The following is a 6,404-nucleotide window of genomic DNA, read 5'->3' as shown; positions in this document are numbered from 1 at the left end:
TTGAGAACATTAAAACAATTCCTTCTAAAGATGAGTCAGAACAGTTACTTAATGAGTGACTGTCCCTGAATATATTAGATATGTTTGTAAAAGTAAGTTTAAAAAGTTCAAACCATATTGGTTATCTAGTCTCAGACGCTATCTGGTATCTCTTTGTTGGTAAGAAAATAAAAATCAGAGTTCAGAACGATAAAGTCTATTGTTCTCGCCTTGCATCTCCTTAAAATCACTGATGATCTTCTCCCAGATTTAAACAGATGCTTTTCAGACCATATCTCTCATACTCGCGTTCCCTCTCCTCCTGTCTCCAGCTCTGCCCCTCGTTCTCTACCCACTCATTTTCCCCTCAGTCTGTCCACTGCACCAGCTCTGAGGTGCACTGAGTCTCCTCTCTGCTCTCTTCCCGCTGTGCGTTCTTTGCCCTCTACCCCTTCTCTGGCCAGCTCCCTGCAGTTCTAACAATGGTTATCTGGAGCAAATTCAACTCTCTTGACAATGCTCTAATGGAGAAAAAGAAAGAAAACTGGTCAGCTAAAACATGGCATAAATTTTTCACAAGCTCTTATCTCTACCCCATCCAATACACATTTCTGTAAACCATTTCAAATTGTTAAAAGAAGCAAGTATTTCCCTTTCTGACTTACTTCACTCTGTATGACAGACTCTGGGTCCATCCATGTCTCTACAAATGACCCAATTTCGTTCCTTTTTATGGCTGGGTAATAGTCCAGTGTATATATGTACCACACAAATATCATATATTCATATATGTGGAATCTAGAAAAATGGTACAGATGAACCTATTTGCAGGGAAGGAATAGAGAATGCAGATGTAGAGAATGGTTGTGTGGACATGGGGAGGGGAGGGGGGAATGAACAGGGAGATTGGGATTGACGTATGTGCACTGCCATGTGTAAAACGGATAGCTGGTGGGAACCTGCTGTATAGCGCAGGGAGCTCTGCTTGGTGCTCTGTGGTGACCTAGATGGGTGGGATGGCAGGGTGGGGTGGAAGGGAGGTCCAAGAGGGAGAGGATATATGTATACGTATAGCTGATTCACTTCGTTGTACTGCAGAAACTAACACAACATTGTAAAGCAACTACACTCCAATTTAAAAGAGGAAAAAGAAACAAGTAGATTCAGTGAACTTGTTATTTGGTGGATTGACTTTCAGCAATCCAGCCTTAAATGAAGTGGCCATTCAGTCAACTGGTAAAATGGTGAATTGTCTTTTGAGATACTGGCCCTGAGGCTGCCCTGGTTCCTGCCTTTCTGTTTGTTCAGCTTGTCCTTTGATACCATGACCTATCTCAGCATGCTTTGTGCTTAAGCTGGTTGGCCTCTGTGACTTGATGGAAAGAACCCTGACTGTTTTGAACCTTAGTTCAGCTAGTCTCTGAGCAGGTCTGTTGGGAGTGGCAGAAGCAGAAAACTCTGGGGCCGTCTGGCTCTCCTGTTTTCAGAGTTCCTATGATCACTTGTGGTCTGTGCACCTGTCTTGCTCACAGTATAAACCTGGACTTTTTAATATGTATATTGTAGATACACACTGATGGGGTTAGGATTAGGGTTAGAGTTACGGTTATGCTTAGCTTAGTGCTGGATTTTGGATTCTCTGGTGAGATTCCTCTGGTCACAGAGACTGTTGACTTCCATATGGCCAAATCCAGTAGCTACAGTTCTGTCATTGTATTTCCTGATAATCCTATTGATTTTTGCAATGTTGAACATTCTCTGCTACTTAAAATCTTTTTCTTTGGTTTCCAGAAACCTTCTTTCCAGGATTTGTGGTTTCTCTTTTACTAATAAATAAAAATTTATTTTTGAAATAAACTGTTATTTCTGTCATCTTTACAAATCTATCTTTAGCCACTCACTCCCTTTAATAATGTGTTTCTTCAGGACTCAGGCTCTGACCCTCTAGTTACCTTACCTTACATTCTATTTTTTAAAATTATTTATTTATTTATTTACTTACTTACTTATCCGGCTGCGCTGGGCCTCAGTTGCGGCACGCAGGATCTTTGTTGCCGCTTGCGAGATCTTCGTTGCGGCATGTGAGCTCTTTTTGGTTGCAGCATGTGGCATCTTTTTTTTAGTTGCAGCATGTGGGATCTTTAATTGCGGCATGCGGGCTCTTAGTTACGGCATGTGGGATCTAGTTCCCTGACCAGGGATCGAACCTGGGCCCTCTGCATTGGAAGCACAGAGTCTTAACCACTGGACCACTAGGGAAGTCCCTACCTTACGTTCTTAAACATGCTTATCCATGCCCAGGACTTCAACTGATACATCTCTACTTAAAATCCCCAAATTTCTATCTCTTGTTTTGGCCTCTCTACTGATCTCTAGACACATAACAACTGTTTACTCGTTTCAATCTGGTTATTTCACAAGCACTTCAAACTCATCATCATCCAAATTTTCCTCTTTGACATTGCCCATCTGGTAAATGGCACCACTGTTTACCCACTCCACCCAGCCTTCTGTGTCATCCCATTCAGTCACCAGATCCTACCATTTCCACCTTCTAAGTCAGCATCAACCACTCTCTCCCTCTTTGCTTCTCCCTCTTCTTTTCCCCTTCTTTCTTTTTCATCACCATTGCTCCTGCCTTAGTGCAGAGCTGCATCTTTTCTCTCCCAAATCATTACAGCTGTTTCTGAATAATTATTTTCTTTCCAGTCTTACCTCCCTCCAAGCTGTCCTTCATACTGTGGCCTTGGAGGGAGCTTCTGAGGTGCTGTTCTGATCATATCACTTCCCTGGGTAAACCTTGTCATTGATGTCCATTCTCTTTAGAACAAAGTTATCTCATTAGCATGAACATGTAACCTGGTAACATGTAACATGAAACCTTGTAACCTAGCCTCTGCTTAGCTCTCTAACATTTATTGTTTTGCCTTCTAACATGTATTCATCACTCCAGCAATAGCAAACATTGGCATTTCCTAAGTATGCCATGTACCTTAATGTTTCGCACCTGTTTGTAAGACCCATGTGAAGCATCACCTCCCCAAGGAAACCTTCTCTGACCCCTCAGCTTAACATAGATGCTCTTCCTTTGTGTTCCTACAGCCTTGAATACACACATAGCTTTGCCTTAATGCTTATCATACCTTTCTGGAATAGTCTGTTTACTTTTCTGTCTCTTACACTAAGTCCAAACCTATTTACTTTATCTCCCCCAAACCTAGGTCAGTACATAGGAAATAATCAATAATTGTTGATTAATATATTAATGAATGGGTGAAAATAATAAAATTAAAACAGAAGAATTTTTCTTATTTAAAAATAAAAATGATTCCTCTGAACAATTTCATTTACGTAATGTTATTTCTATTTTAAAATACTCTTTTGCATGTTTGGAGGTCAGTTGCATTCTTGCTAATTACATATTTCAAGTAATATTGTGTAAAGCTAGTTATGCCATGTAAAGTATGCCCATTCTATTGAATAAGAATATAATAAAATACGTGCTACAAAATATTGTTGTCCAAATGATTCAGTCTACATTGTTTTTCTGTCCTTTATTCATTGTTATGACTGTCAATTATTATTATACAGTAGATAAGGGACCTGTAGGTCATGAGAAAGTCAGAAGTATTATATTTTATTATGAACTAATCTTGCTCTAATCCCCAAAGCAGCTACTTCCTTTTAATAACATTGTTTTAAAAGATCTTCTGACATCTGCATATACTCAGTAATGTGAATATAGCAAACTTTTAGGTATTTCACTCATCTCTGTGCAACATATTAAATTACTAAGAATGTCCTTTTGGGATCATTTCCCTGGAATATAGTATCTTTCTTTTTTTTTTTTTTTTTGCGGTACGTGGGCCTCTCACTGTTGTGGCCTCTCCCGTTGCGGAGCACAGGCTCTGGACGCGCAAGCTCAGCGGCCATGGCTCACGGGCCCACCCCCTCTGCGGCATGTGGGATCTTCCCGGACTGGGGCACGAACCCGTGTCCTCTGCATCGGCAGGCGGACTCTCAACCACTGTGCCACCAGGGAAGCCCTATAGTATCTTTCTTAAAGTCTAAGCCTTTTTTCTAAAACAGTCTCCCTTTCCCCTAGAGGCTGAGTAATCAGAGGCTCCCCTATTCACCTTCTCCTTAGCATGGTACCAGATACTCAGCAAGTTCTCAGTGACTGTTTCTTGAGTCTACATCCTTGAAACTCTTCTTCCTTTCAGTTTTACCACATTTAGAGGATTTTCAATCCATCAAAGCCCCTAATATATTCTCTGCAAAGCCAAGGGTTTATTTAAGGGTATAATACAGCAGGGAACAGGAAGTAGAGTGAGTGTTTCTTCATCTCCTTGGAATTGTGGGCCCCTTGAGAATCTGATGTAGTCCTCTCTCAGGGAAAATGCACATACTCATATACTCAGAAATGTTAAAAGTTCAGGGTGTCATAGAGTTCTAAAAGGATTTCATTGACTCTCCGGGGTCCATGGAACTCAGATAAGCTCTGAAATCAGGTTTGATTATGGCTGGAGTGAAGGATGTTGTGTTAGGACATGGTAGAAGATGAGGCCAAACCAGAGGTAACCAAGAGATGGAGAAGAACTTGGGTTCCATGAAATCAGTTGGGATTTCTTCCTAAGGAAGCATTAAAACTCATGATAACTAAATCGAAGGATATTTATAAAACCAAGACTACCAAGCCAGAAAGTAAAATTTCCATTTATTTTATGGGGAAGATAAATATAATTTTGCATAAGCATCAAGGGGGAAATAATGAGTTCCTAGTGTTGCCTCTTTGCTCAGTAAAATGCCACTAAGTTGGAAATCTCATATTTCAGCAGACCGAATCTATTTGCACTGAGTTGGCAGTAGTTAAGTACCTTTCTCTACAAAGTATAAGGCTTATTTATGTCTAATATTTTGTCTAGTAAAAACACAAAACCAGAAAGTTATGGCCAGTTCACTCTCATACATATAGTTGAGTGACTATAAAGGGTCAGGCACTGTGCTAGGCTCTAAGAGGAATATATAGACAATTTTTAGAAGACTAGAGCTTCTTGAACAGCTTGAAAAAGAGATGCACAAATAACTGTGGTGAACGCTCTAACTAAGGTCCAGTTATAATGGGAAAGAAGAAAAGAGGATTTGATCCTCCCTAGTGGAATCTGGGAAGACTTCACAGAGGAGGTGGAACTTGAGCAGGCTTTGAAGACAGTTGGATTCTGACAAGTGGAAGTGAAGTACGGAGACCACTGTAGTTAAAATATGTTCAGAGGGAAAACATGGAAGTTAGGGAGAGCAAGGAGAATGGTGAATAGGCTCCTTGGGTTGGCGCAGAGGTGTTATGATGCATGGTAAGGAAATGCCCTATGTGGCAGAACGTGCTCTGCATTCCACATTCAGTAAACCTTGAGCACTTACTATGTGCAAGTGGAGAGAGAGAAATGATAAGCCATAATCATAATAGGAAAGTTCTAAAGGATTTGATAAGTGATAATGTGATTTAAAAAAAAAGAAAAAATAAAGCAGGGTAAGGGGGATTGTAGTGCCTTATAGGACTCAAGTTAACATTTTAAATTGGGTGGTCCAAGCATAATTCATTGAGAAAGTGACCTTTGAGCAAAGCCTGGAAAGGGATTAGGGAGAGAAACATTCAGATATCTTAGGGGAGAATGCTCCAGGAAGAGAGCAATGAGGCCAAAGTGTGCTTGGTTTGTTCAAGGAATGACTTGGACACCAGTGTTAACTGGAGCTGTGTGCAGAGGAGAGAAGTAGAAGACACAGTCAGGTAAAGTGGTGTTTGATGCCGGTGGGGATGTGTCCTATAGGGTCTAATCGAAGGTTTAGGACCTTTCTTGCTTCCTCTGCCAGTTTTTTCCCCGAACACTCTAACAGTTCCACAGTTTTGGAATCTCAAAGAAAACATGGAGGCAATGTTCCCTGGAAGGGATGTAGTGATTCATCTATTCATAGCACAGTGTATGGAATCCACATAGTCTATTTTATTTCACATTTTTTGACTCAACCATACAGATCTCTGGAAGGGAGATGATTTTGCTAGACTTCAAATAGTAAGGAAGCAGTACTTCTGATTGTTACATGTCCCCCATGATTGACATGGTTCTAAGTACTTTCGCTGCAAGCATCTTTGCTGCAAACATTTTCACCACATAACTAATTGGCTGTAAGGCAGTTTTTCCATAAAAGATACAGTAACAAAAAATAAAAGAGGGACATTTAAAAGGACGTAATGAAATATGAGAAATGAATAACAAAATTAAAAAACTTGTGAAATATAAAATATTTGAATACATTTAAAATGTGTTGATTCATGACAGTTCTGCATAAATAACTGATTTTATTTTGTGGGTTGTACCTAATCACTTGTCTTCCAAGTGTTTTCTCCTTGTCTTCCAAGTATTTTCTCC

General features: G+C 40.1%; 1 non-coding gene across 1 annotated transcript; it reads right to left on the bottom strand.

The window, feature by feature from the left end:
- Positions 1–2,165: 2,165 nt before the first annotated feature.
- On the bottom strand, positions 2,166–2,238 carry TRNAG-UCC (transfer RNA glycine (anticodon UCC)). Its single transcript has one exon. It is a non-coding gene; the product is annotated as a tRNA-Gly (tRNA).
- Positions 2,239–6,404: the final 4,166 nt, after the last annotated feature.

Source organism: Lipotes vexillifer, unplaced genomic scaffold (genome assembly GCF_000442215.2).
Source record: "Lipotes vexillifer unplaced genomic scaffold, Lipotes_vexillifer_v1.1 scaffold1889, whole genome shotgun sequence".
Classification (NCBI taxonomy): Eukaryota; Metazoa; Chordata; class Mammalia; order Artiodactyla; family Lipotidae; genus Lipotes; species Lipotes vexillifer.
Note: the sequence above shows the minus strand (reverse complement) of the source record. Positions and strands in the feature narration are given on the sequence as shown.